This window comes from Lontra canadensis, unplaced genomic scaffold, assembly GCF_010015895.1.
Source record: "Lontra canadensis isolate GAN:19392208 unplaced genomic scaffold, GSC_riverotter_1.0 scaffold43, whole genome shotgun sequence".
NCBI classification, from domain to species: domain Eukaryota; kingdom Metazoa; phylum Chordata; class Mammalia; order Carnivora; family Mustelidae; genus Lontra; species Lontra canadensis.
The window spans coordinates 4576208-4593668 of NW_022631037.1; the positions used below are offsets into that span (position 1 = coordinate 4576208).

Consider the following 17461-nt stretch of genomic DNA (forward strand, 5'->3'; position numbering starts at 1 on the left):
CCCCGCTGCTCGCACACCCCCCCCGTCCCCGCCCCCCCGGCCCATCCCCACCTCTCCCCCTCCTCCTCCCCACCCCCATCTCCTCCTCCTCCTCCCCCTCCTCCCCAGCGCACGTGGGGCGGAGTTCTAGAACGTCGTGTAACCAATGCCGGTGACGTCACGCACCCCGGTGCGGCCCCCGCCTGCCCGCGCGCGCACACACTCGGGCCCCCCGCGGCCGGACCCACGGGGGCGGTGCGCGAACCCCGCGGCCGGAGGGGGCCCCGCCTCTAGGCGGGCCAGGCGCCGGCAGAGGGGGAGCGCACCCCGACTTCCCTGGATCACATGGGCTGCAGGGGGCGGGTGGATCGGGGGAGGGGGAGGCGCGGGGAGCTTGCCGCCGCTCCTCGCTCGGGCAGGGGAGAAGACGCCCCCCACCCCCTCTAGTTCGGCCTCTCCATTCAAGTTCGCCGGCCCCGGCGTCCGGGATCCGGGGATGGCACTAGCAGCCTGCCCAGCTCTGCGCCCTTTTTTTCCAGCCGCCGCGCAGAAATTTAGGTCAAGGACGTCGGGATCAAACCCAAACCCTGGCGCTCCTCGGCGGGCCCCGAGACCCCCCAGGATCGGGGAGCTTCAGGATTGCGGAGACCCTCCCGCACAAACAGCAGCCACAAGTTTTATTTTCCTTTGGCGCTGGAAGTTCTCTCTGGCTCTCGCTCCACACCGGCACGTCTTGCGCCGCTCCCCGCCCTTCCCCGGCAGAGGTACGAATCCGTGCCGGGGAAAGGTTATTTTGGAACTTTGAGAAACTGACGCGATTCCAGGGGTGAGAAAGTGCCGAAGAAAAGGTTTCCGCGTTAATCGTACAGAGTTTGAAAAGTATAATAAAATAGGTTTATAGGGGTCAAGGTCAAATGATTGGGGTTCAAAGTAAATTTTTGTATATAGTGAGAAATAGTTTTGAAGCATCTCTGGGATGGCTGGGAAGGGTGGTTGTTTTCAGGAAACCCCTCTCCAACCGGTTCGTTGTATATCTTTATTATTTCTATGCTGAGATAGTAAAATGCATGAGGTTGAAGTAGCCTAGGACTCCCACCCCCATCTGGGGAGGTGGCTGAGGGTAGCAGAAGGCTTCAGACACTCTCACCCTCTACCACCCTGGTAGTAGTGTGGTGCTGCACAGGTCCTGGCACACAGTAGGTGCGTAATAAGTACTGGATTCATCTTTCCCCGCCCCAAAAACCCCCAAAAGACGATGCTGGTAGCTTCCCAAAGTCATCGCACACTTCTCCAGCAGTTTCCAGGCTGGCCAAATTCAGACTGGATTCAATTTATGGGGTATTGAAAACAATAAGGATACAATTATCCATATTGTTTTAAATTATTACAATAAATTGAGTTAATATGGCATGAGGGGCAACACAAAGTTGTGGTTCATCAAATACTCAGATTAATCTTAAGTATGAATTGATGCCCAATTAACACCTTTCCATTAATTTTCATAGGATTAGGACACAATGGAATACACTCAACACCAAAACTATACCAAATCCACTGTGGGTCGTGGCAAAGTGGAATATTTGGAAAATCCCAACACTAGCCAAAGCCTTGAATGACCAGATTCTTAATCTCCCTGCCTCCTAAATTTGGGATAATTCCTCACTGACAGGATTGATGGAGTGAAAGGAGAGACTGAAGTAAGTAAATATAAAAGTCTATTTTTTTTATTGGAAACCTCTGCAGGTTGTGCTTATTATCAATCATCACTTACTGTGACTTTTTGGAAGGCACTTTAGAGCTTCAGACCACAAACCCAAGCATTTTCCCGTCACTCCAAGCTGCTTCCCAAATCATCTGGGGTCTCCGTGTGTTGAAGAGCTGCTTATTATGGTGATTGTTTATTATGACTATTCTCAATAACAAAATGCAGACAACAGAGCTAATTGGATTTTGTTTGGGATTTTTGCGCTAGAACCACAGACCCTCAGAGGTAGAAAGGCCTTTCCTGATCCAACCCTCTCATTTTTTCATCAGGGTCCCAGAGGAGCCAAGCTCTCCAGGGTGCACCCCACCCCCACCAGTCAGCTCCTTAGAGGGGCTGTGGCCATCACTCTGATGCCCTTTGGCTCTGTTACATGCATATTCATTTTGTCCTTCACAAGACAAGAGTGGGGTGTCCTTGTTCCCTGTTGTCGACCTACACAGGCTGACACTGAACTGAATTAAAACCCTGAGAGGGGCTAGCACTGCAATTATAAAGTCACTGGTGGAGAGAGAGCTTGATCTTCTATTTCCATGACTACATTGTTTTTACTTATTGATTTTTCATTTATGTGGTGTATGTAATACTTACTCTTCCTGGGCTATAATCCTGTGAGTTTTTGACAAATGCATAGGATTGAGCTGTCTCCACGATAATCCATCTGAGATGCAGAAGAGTTCCATTGTCCCAAAAAATTCTCTCTTGCTGCCCTTTTGCACTACGTTATTTGAAATAACTAATTATTTATTATGCATTTCTTCTCCAGCACATTTGCTTAATGCAGCCCCTGGGTCAGAATTCCAGCAGCATGCAATGTCAGTCCTCTACTCTCTTTACTGCCCATGACACTGTTAGACACTCCCTACACGTAACTCACTCTTCCCTTGGCATCCTTGATGGCCACATTCTTTTGGTTTTCCTCCTACCTCTCCATCGTCTCTTTACCCTGACTCCTCCTCTGCCTTTCCTTTAAATACCAGTGTTCATTCTCTTCCCCAGCTACACACCCTCCCCACATGAGCTCCTCTGCACCCAGTGTTTAAATACTACCTACTTGCCGATGCTACTCAAGTTAAAATCTCTGGCCTGAGCTTTCCACAAAGCTCCAGGCTCTGGTTAATTTCCTAATCACTGTCTTCCACTTCACCTTCCTGGAGGTACCCCAAACTCAACATGCATGTCCAAACACACATGCATGTGTTTTCCCCTTGAACCTAAAACTTTTAAGTTTCACTATATGGGTCAGCAGAATCCCAGCCATCCTAGAGACAAGGTTGGCCCTACTCCAGGTTGATGTCTTCCCATATGCAATCCGTCATGAAAGTGTGTGGGTTTCACTTCCTAAGTGTCTCTCAAGTTCGTCTTTGCTGCTGCTGCATCCCACATTTCCCACTTGAGCCCTTACAATAACCTTCTAACCATTCTTCCCAAACCATTTCTTCCTCCATTAGTGTAACTGGAAAGCATTCTCTGACCGGGTCAAATCCCCCTTGGAAGGCACGATTACCTTACCTCCATCAAACCATTGCTCTACCTTCCACATATTAGCACAGTGCCTGTTAGTGCATGGTTGACAATCAATAAATAGTTGTTGAACAAATGAAAGGGTGAATGAATGAATGAATGAATGAACAAATGAATGTCAACATCTAATTTAATTGTAGGATTTATTATATTTGTGTCCATAAGTCAAATTGGCTGCAGTTTTCCCTTTTTGTATTGCCTTTGTCTGGCTATAGTGGCCTCATAAAATGAACTAGTAGATGTTTCTTCTTTTTTCATTTTCTGGAACAGTGTGTATAAAACTGGAATTGTGTGTTCCTTGAATGTTTGGTTGAACTTTCCAGTAAAATGTCTGAGTATGGGATAAACACTTCCTAGGTTGGTTTTTAAATACTGATTCCATTTCTTTAGTGGTTGTGGATCTCTTTAGTTTTTTTTGTTTGTGTTTGTGTTTTTTTTTTTTAAGATTTTATTTATTTAGTTGACAGCACAGTAGGCAGAGAGGCAGGCAGAGAGAGAGGAAGGGAAGCAGGATGCAGGGCTCGATCCCAGGACCCCAGGACCATGACCCGAGCCGAAGGCAGAGGCTTAAACCCACTGAGCCACCCAGGCACCCCCTCTTTAGGTTTTATATTCTTCTTGAGTCAGTTCTTACACATTATATTTTTCAAAGAAATAATTCATGCAACTAGGTTTCCAAATGTATTAATAAAATGCTGTTGATAATTTCCTCTTAATATATTTTAATCTCTGCTGCATCTATCCATCATGTCCATTTTTTCATTCTTAGTATTATTGTATATGTGTCTTCTCCTTTTCTGGATTAGTGGTGCCAGAGATCTCCATTTAACTAATATTTCTTCTTTCTGCTAGTGTTTTCAAAGAATCAGCTTTTAGATTGTCTAACACTATTTTTTAGTTTTATTAATTTTTGTCTTTATATATTATTATATATATTATATTCTTGTATAAGAGAATAAGAGCATATATACCATACAAATAATATATAGCACCTGTAAGAATATAATACATTAATATGTAAGAATATAATACATATCTGGTGTTATTTTTTTCTGCTTTCTTTGTGTTTATTCTCTTGCTCTTTAAACTTTTTTTTTAATTGGTGGCTTAAGTAATTAATTTTCAGTCTTCTATTTTCTGATTGTAACATAGAAGACTCTGGATTTCACTCTGAGTACCACTCAAACAACATTCCACAAGATATAGAGAATTTTTATTATCATCCCAGGCAAAGAATAGATTTCAAATATGTTTTCTTCTTTGGCTCAATACCTGTGTATCTTCATATTTCTAAACACAAGCTTTTTTGTTTTGATTTTTAGTTATTAATAGCTAACGTAATTGAATTAGGGTCAGAGAAGGTAGTCTGTATAAAACAGATTCTTGTTATTTGTTGAGACTTGCTTTGCCAAATGGTCAATGTTTATAAATATTCCATGTGGCTTTGAGAATAATATTCCAGATGGCTGGCTCAGTTGGTGGAGCATGCAACTCTTGATCTTGGGGTCAAGAGTTGAAGCCCCATGTCAGGCAGAGAGCTTACTTAAAAGAAAAAAACAAACAAAATGGGTATCCCTTAATTGTTAAGTGTAGCATACTATATAGACCTATTATATTAGGCTTCTTAATTATGTTTTCCAGATTTTCTGTAGCCTTACTAATATTTTGTCTGTTTGATCTATCACGTTTATCATAGTGTGTCAAAATCTCCTTTTATGATGGAATTTGCCAATTTCTCTTAAAAATCTCCTCGAATTTTTTTTTAAGATTTTATTTATTTATTTGACAGACAGAGATCACAAGTAGGCAGAGAAGCAGGAAGAGAGAGAGGAGGAAGCAGGCTCCCCGCGGAGCAGAGAGCCCGACGTGGGGCTTGATCCCAGGACCCTGGGATCACGACCCGAGCCTAAGGCAGAGGCTTCAACCCACTGAGCCACCCAGGCACCCCAAAAATCTCCTCAAATTTAATTTTTTCTGCATTTTAAAAGTATGTGATAAGGCATGTCAAAAAGGTCTGTTCGTTCACATCTCCTACTATGGCTGGGCAGTTTTTCTATTTTTTACATTTTATTTGTCTTACTTTTTGCTTTGTATATTTTGAAGCTATGTTATTAGGCACATGCAAGCTTAGATATACTATTTCCCAGTGAATTGTTTCTTAAATATGTACAGTTGACCCTTAACCAACACTGTGCAGGTCTGATTATATACAGACTTTTTTCAATACAGATGGTATAGTACTGTGAAATTACTGTATATTTTCTCTTTTTTTCTTTCCATAATAACATTTTCTTTTCTCTAGCTTACTTTATTGTGAGAATACCGTATAGAATACATATACAAAGTATGTGTTAATCAACTTAATGCTATCTATTGTAAAAATACCATATATAATACATATACAAAATATATAATTGTTATTTATTGTGAGAATATGATATATAACACATACACAAAATATATACTAATTGACTGTTTATGCCTTCCAGTCACAAAAGACTATTGGTAGTTAAGTTTTGGGGGAGCTAAAGGTCATAAGCAGGTTTTCAGCTGCTTAGGAGTCATCATCCCTAACCCCTGCATAGTTCAAGGATCAACTATACACAAATGATCTTTAACGCTAGGACTTTGGGTTTAAAGTCTGCTTGGCCTGTGAAAAAGACAACTACTCCAACTTCTAACGAGCATAGCATTTGCCTGGCATATCTTTTTCCATCCTTTACTTTCAACCTTTCTATGTCTTTAAGTTTTAGGTGTGTCTCTTATAGACAGCATATAGCTAGATCTCGTTCAGTTATTCATTTGATTAGTAAGTTTTGTCCATTTACATATAATGTGGTTTTTTAATCATTTTTTTAAATTTATTTTCAGCATAACAGTATTCATTGTTCTTGTACCACACCCAATGCTCCATGCAGTCCCTGCCCTCTCTAATACCCACCACCTGGTTCTCCCAACCTCCCACCCCCCAACCTCTTCAAACCCTTCAGATTGTTTTTCAGAGTCCATAGTCTCTCATGGTTCACCTCCCCTTCCAATTTCCCCCAACTCCCTTCTCCTAACTTAATGTGATGTTTTTAATGAAACTTAGGGGTACAAAAATATATTATCCACAGTCTCTGGGATTAACATAACACACTGTCATCATTGGGTATATTCATGGCCTTATTTTTTTTAATATTATTAACACCTGTAAACCTGTTATTCAACTAGAGAACAACAACAACTTACAACTACCTGTATGCTTCTCTCCTACCTTTTCTTCCATCTGAAGTAACCACTAATCTCAATCTTGTATTTATTATTGTTTTTGCTTTTTAAAAATTTTTACCAAATTTTTATCACACATTTGTTTTAAGCTCTTATGAAATATTTCTGAGTTTTATATTTTCTTACCCAACATCATATTGTTAAGATTCAGCTAGAATATTACATCTGGCTGTAGTTCGTTCTTTTTTTTTTTAAGATTTATTTATTTATTAGAGAAAGAGAGAGAGCAAATGCGCACACACAGAGGGAGAGGGAGAAGCAGATTCCCCACTGAGCAGGGAGCCTGATATGGGGCTCTATCCCAGGACTCTGAGATCATGACTTGAGCTGAAGGCAGATGCTTGACCGACTGAGCCACCCAGTCACGCCTGGTTGTAGTTCATTCTTATTTCTGATTGTATAATACTCTGTTGTGTGCCGCTACCACAGTTTATTTTGTCCATTCTTCTGTCACAGGACTTTGGGTTGTTTCCATTTTTCTTGCTGTTATGAGCAGCGCTATAGTGAACATTCTTGTCCTCTGGTGCATGTGGGCAAGAATTTTTCTTTGGAGTGATGACTAGGTCATAAGGTATGTAATGTAAAAGTATATAAGATAATGCTAACCAGTTTTCCAAAATGCTGTTTCAGTTTGTGCTCCCACTAGCAACATGTAAGAGAACCTGTTGATCTACTGATGACCGATGTTTTGGAATTTGTGCCTTCAGTCTCACTTTGCACCTTTTGCTTATTTGGTTTCTCTCAGGTTTTTGTTTACTTCCTTCTTTTCTATTGAATTGATCAAGAATTCTTTGTCCCCCTTTCCTCTTAATTTATAAATTAAGGGGCGCCTGGGTGGCTCGGTTGGTTAAGTGACTGCCTTCGGATCAGGTCATAATCCTGGAGTCCCGAGTTTGAGTCCTGCCTCAGGCTCCCTGCTCAGCGGGGCGTCTGCTTCTCCCTTTGACCCTCCCCCTTCTCATGCTCTGTACACCCCTGCCCCCGTCATTCTCTCTTTCAAATAAATAAATACAATCTTTTTTAAAAAAAGAAAGAAATTGTAAGTTCCACTTCTTATAGTGGTTATTTTAGAAACTTTTTTTTTTACTTTAGAAATTTTAACATATGCACTTGGTCTAACCCCACTACAACTATACACTAAGAACAATCCCCCTCCAACTATATCCTTCCTCATACATGTTACTGTTGCTTGTTATTTTTTTAGACCCCACCTGCTTTTAATACCCCTGAATTTAATCACTGTTGTCCCTTTCATTTTATCCCGTTCTTGTATAGATTTGTCCATGTTTACCAATTTCCTCACCTTTGTTTCTGGCATATCATTCCTTTTTTCTAATTACTAGCTCTTTTCCTTGAAACATACCCTTTAGTATTCCTTTCAGGCAGGTTATGTGAGTGACCCACTTTCTCCATTAATATAAAATGGTTTGACTGCCCTCTCATCCTCGAATGATGATTTCTCTGGGGAGAGAATCTAGACAGAAAATGATTTTACCCTCGAGACACATCTCGTTGTTCCTCTATTGTTGAGACATTTGCTATCATTCCCTTATAGGTAATCTGGTTTTTCTTTCTGGTTTTAAGATTTTCTCTTTGTCTTTGGCTCCCCATGGTCTTAACATGCTGTGTTGAGATGTGAATTTGTTTTTATTTACCCAGTTCAAGATTCAGTGTACGTCCAGAATCCCAGGATACATGTTTTCTTATCAAATTTGCCAACAGTCTTTGTATAAATGCTGTGTCCCCTACATTCTATGTTCTCCTTCTGGTGCCTGTAAAGGTGAACCTTTCTCTCAGACTTTCTTTCACTTCGTCTCTCTATGATGCTTCCTGGACAATTTCCTCAGTTGTTTTCTTCAGTGATGGCTAATCCACGGCGCAACTCACCCACTGAGCTTTTCATTTCAGGGACCATATATGTCATTTCCAAAGGTTCCATTTAGTTCTCTTTCCAATCTACCTTTTAAAAATACTATTATTTTCTCATGGTCCAAATGCTCTTTTATGTCTTTCATAATTTTAAACTTACGTACTTTATAATTCTGTCCAGTAGTTCTGTTTCCTGAGGTTATTGGAACACTTGTGTCTCCTACATCTTGGTTATGGTAGACTACATCCATGTGCATTCTGTAGTTTGGAGTAGGTTCTGTATCTTTATCTTCGCTTTTCAGTTTTAGGGTTCCTGATTCCTGGATCATACGGGTAGAGTAAATTCCAGCCCCAAATTGATATGGCTGTAATTTCTCCACTTTCAAATCATGCCAAGACAGTGAAATTTTCTTATCTCCCTGAGCCCCTAGGGCGATTTTTTCCCCCAGTGAATTATTTCTAAAATGACTCATCCTTTTGAGTCCAGCTTAATGTGGGGATCTCAATCCCAGGTACCACCTTCTCACTTTGAATGGGCCCAAGCCACAGTCTCCTTGCCATGTGGATTTGCCCAAGACCTGCTCCATCTCCACTTACTAGCTCACCCATCCTAACTGCCATTTCCCTCTTGCTTCTGGCACCGGGGGCCCTGTCCTTACTGTCTCATGAGCTCACTTCAGTGAGGGGTTATTGCATTTTGACCAGTGGTTAGAGATGGGCTATAGTGGGAGGATAATTGACATCATTTCATCCGCCATATTGCCAGAAATGGAACTCATTTCCATTTCAAATGTTTAACGTCTTCCATTGCAAATGCATTTTTTCTTCATGTACTGCGGCACCTAAGATTTCTGAATAATTTCTTCTCTAAATAATCTTTGTTTAATTGTTATTTTAAATTGAAGTATAGTTGAACTTGTGAATAATCTTTTATGGGTGAGGTGGCAAACGTAGGTCAACACAGCTATCCATTCTAATCACCTGGGAAACTTCAAAAAAATATGGATGCTTGGCTCCGCCCACAAGATTCTGATTTAATTGGTTCAGAGACCACCTGGGCAGGGGTCTTTCTTAAAACTTCCCAAGTGATTCTAATATGCAACCGAGGCTAAACACAATTATTTAAAACATACTGATGAAAACAAGCAAGCCGTCATGATCCCTGGGCTCTACCCCAGAATGTCTGATGTCTTTTGCCTGGGGTGGGGCCCCAGGCATCATATTTTTCTGACATTTCCCTGATGATTGCAGGCTTGAGCACCATTGATTTTCCTGGGCACATGCAGTCCAAGGGAAGCGTTCAAATAATCTTTGAGCTGAAAGCATGAGAAGTAATCTAGCTTAGCATACGCATACACAGAACTGTCCATCTGACTCCCAAGGGCCTTTTAATTATAAAGATTCCTGGAGATTACTGGGGACCTGGGTGGCACAGTCAGTTAAACATCCAGCTCTTGATCTGGGCTCATATCATGATCTCAGGGTCATGAGATTGAGCCCCGCTTTGGGCTCTGTGCTGGGTGTGGACCCTGCTCAAGATTTTCTCTCTGTCCCTCCCCCCACCCAGAGGCATACATGTGCGCATGCTCTCTCTCTCTCTCTCTCTCTCTCTCTCTCTCAAAAGAAAGGGGAAAAAAAGATTCCTGGAAGTTACAAGGCCAGTGAGTCTTTCATTCCCCCAAAGACTGAGATGGGAAACCAAGTTTGGAAACCATTTAGCTAACCCATGTTGTTTTACAAAGGAGGAAACCAACCCCGAAAGAAGTGTTTTCTTCACAAAGTCACAGACCTGATTCAGAGGATACCCGACGCCTACCTCCCAGTCTAATGTCCATTTCATCCATTTCTAAACCTAAAGTCCACCACTGCTTTTAGACAATCTTGACCATTTTAAAGAGAGAGATTTTGATTTTGTGTGCAGTGATGCTAGGAATGTGAGGTTTTTTGCTTTGCTTTTGTATGTAGATGGCATGGCAGAGGGAAAATAAAACAGCCTGCCATCTGGCACATAGGATCATACTAGTAGCTTGGTGAACTTGAGCCAATAAGCCACCACCCATCTCAACTGCCCCATCTGTAAATAGGGGGTCATGGTGGTTTTAAAATATGACCGCAACTTCTTTAATACTCCTCTAAGAAATGGAGCCTGGTTCCCCTCCCTCTGAGTGTCTGCCGTACTTAGTGACTGCTTTCTTTTTTTTTTTTTTTAATATTTTATTTATTGATTTGACAGAGAGAAATCACAAGTAGACAGAGAGGCAGGCAGAGAGAGAGAGAGAGAGAGGGAAGCAGGCTCCCCGCTGAGCAGAGAGCCCGATGCGGGACTCGATCCCAGGACCTTGAGATCATGACCTGAGCCGAAGGCAGCGGCTCAACCCACTGAGCCACCCAGGCGCCCCTAGTGACTGCTTTCTAATGAACAGCATGTGAGGGAAACAATGGGGGGTGAATTCCATGGCTAGGTCACACAGGGCATCCTGGCTTCCGCCTTGCTCTCTCTTAGATCACTTGTTCTGGGGGAAGCAGCTGCCATATCATGAAGATGATCAAGTAGCCAAGTGGAGAGGCCCACGTGGAGATGAACTGAGGTTTGCTACCAGCAACACAATCTTGCCAGGACTATGAGCTAGACACATTAAAGGCAGATCTGCCAGCCCCGGTCAGACCTTCAGATGATTGCTACCTTGGCCTATGCCTTGACTGCCACTTTGTGAGAAACCTTAAGCCAGAACCTCCCAACTACACCAATCCCCATTCCTGACCCTCAGATACTGTGTGAGATAGTCAAGACTTGTTGTCTGAAGCTACTAAATTGGGATAATTTGTTGTCCAGAATAGATAACGAATACAAAGATACTTCACAACGCACTAAAATAGAGCTGCTCACTTTATAGGCTTGCGCCAGGATTCATATGCTAACATTTATAGAGCGTTTTAGTTAGACTCAGGCCAAATGAACTGCATATTAGATATAAAGCAGCGATTGCATATTATTAATGTTATCAGATTGCAACACATTTCATGTTCAATTACCTAAAATGCTCTTTCTGGAGCACCGCTTTGCTCATCATCTTATCCCCACTGCACACTTATAAAAGGTCACTGTCAAGATATAAAAGTATATATATGATTTAAACGTCTTGACTCAGTTGCTAACAACCGTGAGCATGTTTTCAAATTGGAAAAGCAAGATTAATCTAAACTTGCTCTTTTTCACACAATGTACTTTGTTTACTTTTAGGATTGCATTTCACTGCCAAGCCAAGTGTGTCTCTGATTAAAGAGTGTGTTCACTTCATCTCTCATAGTCTCTTACAAGCCTCCCTTTAAGAATAGATATGGCAGACTTTGCACCAAAAAAGCAAACCATATTTTTACCAGAAACTATTTAGTGAAATGAGTTTTTATTCATGAAAACTTCACTAAGTATAAATTTCGTGTCTGAAAGTAATGGGCCCTTTGTATTTCCCGTCGATAAATAAATAGCTTCTTTCCTTAAGAATTACAACTTCTGAGCATGCTCTTAAATTCAAAGCTAGTTTGTTTTCTTCCAAGAAACGGAAAATATGCATGTGCATACACACCCTTCGTTGGCTGGTCCTTATTCCAGATCGGTGTAAAACAGGAAAGCCGGGATGGTATCTTTCTAACAGTCGTAACTGGAGGTATAAAATATCTGGGAAGAACAAGAACAAAGGCAGAGGGTATGAAGCTGAAAGTGAAACTATTTTTCAAACACTCTTTACTTATCTAACATATAAATATCTTTATGTGGAATTTACTCCCAGCATTGTCCGGTATACTTAGAGACATAAAAGTCTATTTAAACGATGGAGAAAATTTGCTTTACTTTGTTATTTCTTTCCCAGATTAGGGAAGGAAATGCAAAAAAAAAACAAACAACAACAACAACAACAAAAGCTCCCTAATGGAAGGAGGGGTAGGGGACACATATTTAGCTGAAATTTTTCTTTTTTGCCTTTCCATGTTCCCATAGGACACAGCTAGAAATCTAGTGTGGTGACTGAACACTTTTGCTCCTTTTTGTCCCCTCTGCCTTCCACGTTCCTCGTTCCCAACTCAAAATGATCACATCCAATGGGGCAGATGCTGCTTACAAGTTTAGCTGAGTGAGAAAAAGTCAGACTTCTAATAAATGTCAACATCATTTATGGAGTGACCGCAGCGAGGCTCCTTCTAGGCGCAGTGGCGGACAGGGGCTCCGGACATCTCTATTTGTCAGGAATTGTAAGAGGTGGACAGTAGCTTGGGGTTGGGTACGAGGCAGGTTCCAGCCCCTCTGGGTGGCAGCTCCCTATAGGGGACACCCTGTGCCAGGCTGCCGAGCCCCTCCCCAACCGTGGCTTCCTCACCTGAGTGTAGGTGTGGCAGGCACAGGAGAGAAGCCTCTGGAATCAAAGACAAAGTTCCCATTTTCACGGGTAATATCCCAGAGCAGCTCTCCCCTGCAGCTGAAAGCTGGTTAACAGCCGTTTGTCATTCAGTCATCATTATTCTTATACGTGTAGGTAAATATTTTATTAAGCGTCTCCGCAGCTTGGCAGTTAGGGAGCCCTTTGCCTTTAGACCTGGCGGGTGCCCAGCGCTGCCCGGGAGGGTGGGAAAACAGCGGGCTCCTTGGTGTTAATAGAGCGGTGGTCCTTTTCACCTGGAAACCATTTTCTCCTCTGGCCTCTCGGGCTTAATCTTCCATTTCTTCTTCTTTTTTTTCTTTTTTTTTAATCAGTTACCAATTTGGTCTTGATGAAAGGTGCCGGGGCCTGCAGGAGAAAATGGCTATGCCTTTCAACTCCACCTGGAAATGGTTGACTTGTTGCCGCAGTCACCTTCCCTTAGGCCTCTGCATCCGTTAGAGCACTTGCCTCATCCCCACCACGCTCTGTCTTGCCAAACAGAAACCTCGGTGCGACAGCTGGAAACGTGCAGGGGGTCCCTCCACCCAGGCCCCCTCACACACACCGTAGTTATGTCTGGGACCTCCAAACATTCCCCTGGGCTTTCACCGTCTAGCCCCAGAGCCCATCAGCTTGCCAGGGTGCCAGCAACCAGCTCCTAGCTCAATGCACAAAACCACCCATTAGTTTGGACCAATGTTCGGTCCACGTCTTCAAAATCCTTTGCTTTTTACCATTCATCCAGTATTAGAGGTGGCCAAAACATCAGTAGGAAGTATGGCTGCAGTGTCATCCCATCACATCTCTGGGTCTTCTGGAGGCCAACCCCTCCAGGATCTATTTCTTGTGTGAGCACGTCCAGCTTTGGAGGACCGTGTGTATGACGCCCTCTTCTGGTGGATGCGGTGAACGCCAGTTGCGCCCATGCGTCTCAGTTCCCTCTGCTGGCGGTGGAGAGAGAGAAGCTGCCTCTCGCCTAAAGGCCCCAGATACCAGGGCTGGGGGGTGGGGCTGGGGCCTGCCGTCAAATTGCGAGACCCAAGCCCCGCAGATCCTGAGGTTTCCTGAAGTTGAAACCGAGACCCACCACTGCAATTTCTGCAGTTACAAAATCCAAGTGGCTGAAAACAAATGAAGGGAAGGGTGGGGAAGGGAGAAAGCACTGTAACCGCCGAAGGGGGTTCAAATTGGCTGAACTTACATCTATTTAGCTACACGTGGTGTGGACACACAGAGACAGAGGGAAGAAAGGAATCAGAGAAAAGATCAGGAGTGAGGACAATAGAGGACAGACTTTACAGCAAATTGCTGAGTAAGATACTCGTGCTAAAAATAATACCGCTTGGAGAGGGCATAAGAAACAAAAGTGTGGCTGCTGTGCCCATGGGTGGGAGGAACACGAGGCTCTGCATATAAACACCCAGAATTAGAACAAGATGAAGAAAGGATCATCACCCAGGAGGAGAAGGAATGAACATAAGAGTAATTTGAAGCGAACCAGAAAATTAATTTTGTCACCATCCTCTTGCTTCTGTGGATCTGATGATGCTGGAGGGCCCCCAGCAGTGGCTGGCCACGCCTCTGGGTTCTGAGCAGGCCCCAAGACCCCATCACCCACTCGGCAGACGCTACACAAGAAAGGAGGGCAAGCCCCGGCTTTGTATCTTCTAGTCTGGATCACAGATAATCATGAACATTCAAAAAATCAATTGCCCAAGTGGCTGATGGGGAGGTCTGGCTTGACAGAAGGCGTTCGTGAGGAAGACCCGGGAGGTTAGCTGATCACAAGCTTGATGTGAACCCACAGCGCAAGGAGGCTGTTGAGAACCCTAATGCAATCTTAGGCTCTATTAATAGAACGGCGGAGTGTGGAAGGAGGGAGGCCGTAATCCCAGCGCGTGCTGGCAGGTCAGGCCACATGCAGTTTTATGCTCAGTCCTGCGGGCTATATTTTAAGAGAGGCACTGGCAAATTCGAGCCTGTTCAGAAGAGCATGAAAAGGACTGGATGCCAGTATTTAGACAGCATCGAGATTAGCTTGACAGTCCTTTTACAATTGGCAAAATCCGAATGCGTATTGCATTAAAGACAGAATCTCAGCAGTTAGGACCCAGAATCGTGCTTTCAGTGTTCACTTAGCCTCCCTGAGCTGGATGGGGTGCCCTTTCTGTAGAGTGGGGGTACTACTCTTCCCTCGACCAGGCAGGTCTGCTCAGTTGGGCTTGTATACTGAGCATCTCCTTGCTCCCAGCTCGGGGCGGGGCATGAGGGCACCTGGAGTCTAGTCTATGTTAGAGCCACAGGCCCGTAAGCAGGCATCTTGCATATAACATAACAGATGATAACAGATACATGCATTGATTTGAAATGAGATGTAATTAATTTCTTATCGGGAAAGAATGACAAGAGACAAAAAGAGAGTCTTAGGGCATATGTACTTGCAAGTGCAAAGGAAAAGAATTGTTGGAAGTCAGAGAGGAGAGTCCACGAGTGAGGAAAGATTAGAACCAGGAAATTTCAGAGTCACAGAAGCCTGCTGAAAGGTCTCCACACTGTCAGGTGCCACCAAGAAATCCAGGAGGAAGAGGAGAAAAGCTGAAATATTTCCAAACCACTCCCTGGATGTGGAGGTTAGGAGTTCATCCTTACTGGTCAAGAAACACCTTATTGGAAAAATGCTAGAGGCAGAGATGGACTTCATTTAGAATATTTGTGGAAGGATGCATTTATTGGACACCTACTGCACACTTCGCATGGTGCTATGCACTGCGGAAATTGGAAAAGCATAAGACTTTGTTGGAACCCACTTCAGTAATGACTAGTGAGTGAAAACTAACACCTACACAATCATTAGAGAAGAGTAGAAGATTATTACATAAATTGTCCAGCTGCGTAAGGTAGACAATGGCTTAAATGGCCAGTTGTTTGGCCCATGATATTCCTTATGCTTATGAAAGCCAGAAGAAGAAAAGATGGCGGCAGTGCATTCCAATATGGTGAACCTGATCCTAGTCTTCCACTTCCCCATGTCCCTTGGGAAGTTTCCTTTCGTAGAAGTGTTTGGAAACACAATTCTTGTCATAACATCCCTCATGTTGGCTCCCATTTTGTTATTTACCAGTGAGATTAATATTACTCTTTACCCTGCTCACATTCTAGATCCAACATGTGTTTTTTCATCAGTGGGTTTGTGTTTGGTTGATTAGTTATTCATGTATAATGCAAGATGACGAGAGCTGTAATACAGAGAAATGATTGTGGAGAATACAGGCATACAAGCTCTGGGGTTGGCTTCTTTTCTCTTTTTGGGGGGTGGGGTGGTGGTGGGTGGGAGGGCAGGTTAGTAAGGCTTTTGGATTATTTACAGATGGTTGAAATTCTCTTCTTACCAAACTGGTAACTGAAGAAAAATTGGGGGAATTAAAGTAAATGGCGCCCTTGGCTGTGTATCCCCCAGTCTCCTTGATCCACATCATGAGTCCCACATGAACTCCTGGATCTGTTCTCTACAATCGCTCCCATCATTTGACTTCTCTGGACTTGAGTTTCCCCATCTGTATCCCATCCAATGTATCTTTTTCTATGTTGGCTTCTTTCATAGGTTAAATATTTGCAAAGGGAATCACCTTATAGATGAGTTCTACCTCTTACTTACCCTCTGGGACTTCCCTTGGAATAGCCAGAGAACAAATCCGATCCTTCCAGTGGCTTCCCACTGCAACCAAGCCCTTTGGTGTAGCCTAAAAGGCCCTACGTAATCTGATTCTGGCCTGGTTTTCCAATCTATGTCATGCCATCACCCCCTACCAGTTCTCAAACAAAATGAATGACTTTCGCTCCTGAGGCCCTCGCACATGCTATTCATCCTGCTTGGAATGTTCTTTCTCCACTCACTGAATGGACACGTCCCTATTACTTTCCAAATCTTAGTTCAAATACCACTTCCTCACAAATGCCTTTTCTGCTCAGCCTCTCTAAAGTCACCTCCCCATCCATCGCTTTCTAGTTCATTGCCGTATTTATTTCCTGCTGGGAGCCCAGCTGAGGGCCTCAATTAGCCTCTATTTCTGTCTTTCCATGTGGCAGCATGGGCTTCCTAACAGCATGGAAGCTGGATCTCAAAAGGGAAGAAGAAGAAACACCCAAATCCAAAATGTTCTCCAGCATCCCCAAATCCTTTTCTAGCACATTATCCTTGTTTCTCTTCTTTGCCCTTCTCACTCTCTGAAATTATTGCACTAATTTCTGATTCCTTGTTAATTGCTGGCTCCTCGCCCCCCATCCACGAGGATATACAATCCATGAGGGTAGAAATCTTGTCTATCTTGTTCACTGCATGTGCCCAGCACAAAAGAAGTACCCAGTAAACAGTTGTTGAACAAGTGAAATTTAAATGTTCAGAAATAAAGAGAAAGAAGAAATTAAGATGCACAGGAAATGTAATGAAACACACAAACATACACACGTTCACAAAAAATCAGATTGCAGAGAACTTTTCAGGATAACAACTGTGGCCTGAAGGGCAGAGAGCCCACCACACAATGACCCAGGCATGAACTGGATCATAGTTGTAGCCCATCTGCCTCCTGCTTTTCAGAACTCATCACAGAGCTGACCTGGGAAGGTGGTAACTCAGGCACAG

The 17461-nt window shown here is 43.2% G+C and overlaps 1 long non-coding RNA gene across 1 annotated transcript; it reads left to right on the plus strand.

The window, feature by feature from the left end:
- The first annotated feature begins 163 nt into the window (after positions 1 to 163).
- On the plus strand, positions 164 to 11867 carry LOC116876047. The gene is made up of 3 exons (XR_004384310.1): positions 164 to 743; positions 1485 to 1676; positions 10908 to 11867. It is a non-coding gene; the product is annotated as an uncharacterized LOC116876047 (long non-coding RNA).
- Positions 11868 to 17461: the final 5594 nt, after the last annotated feature.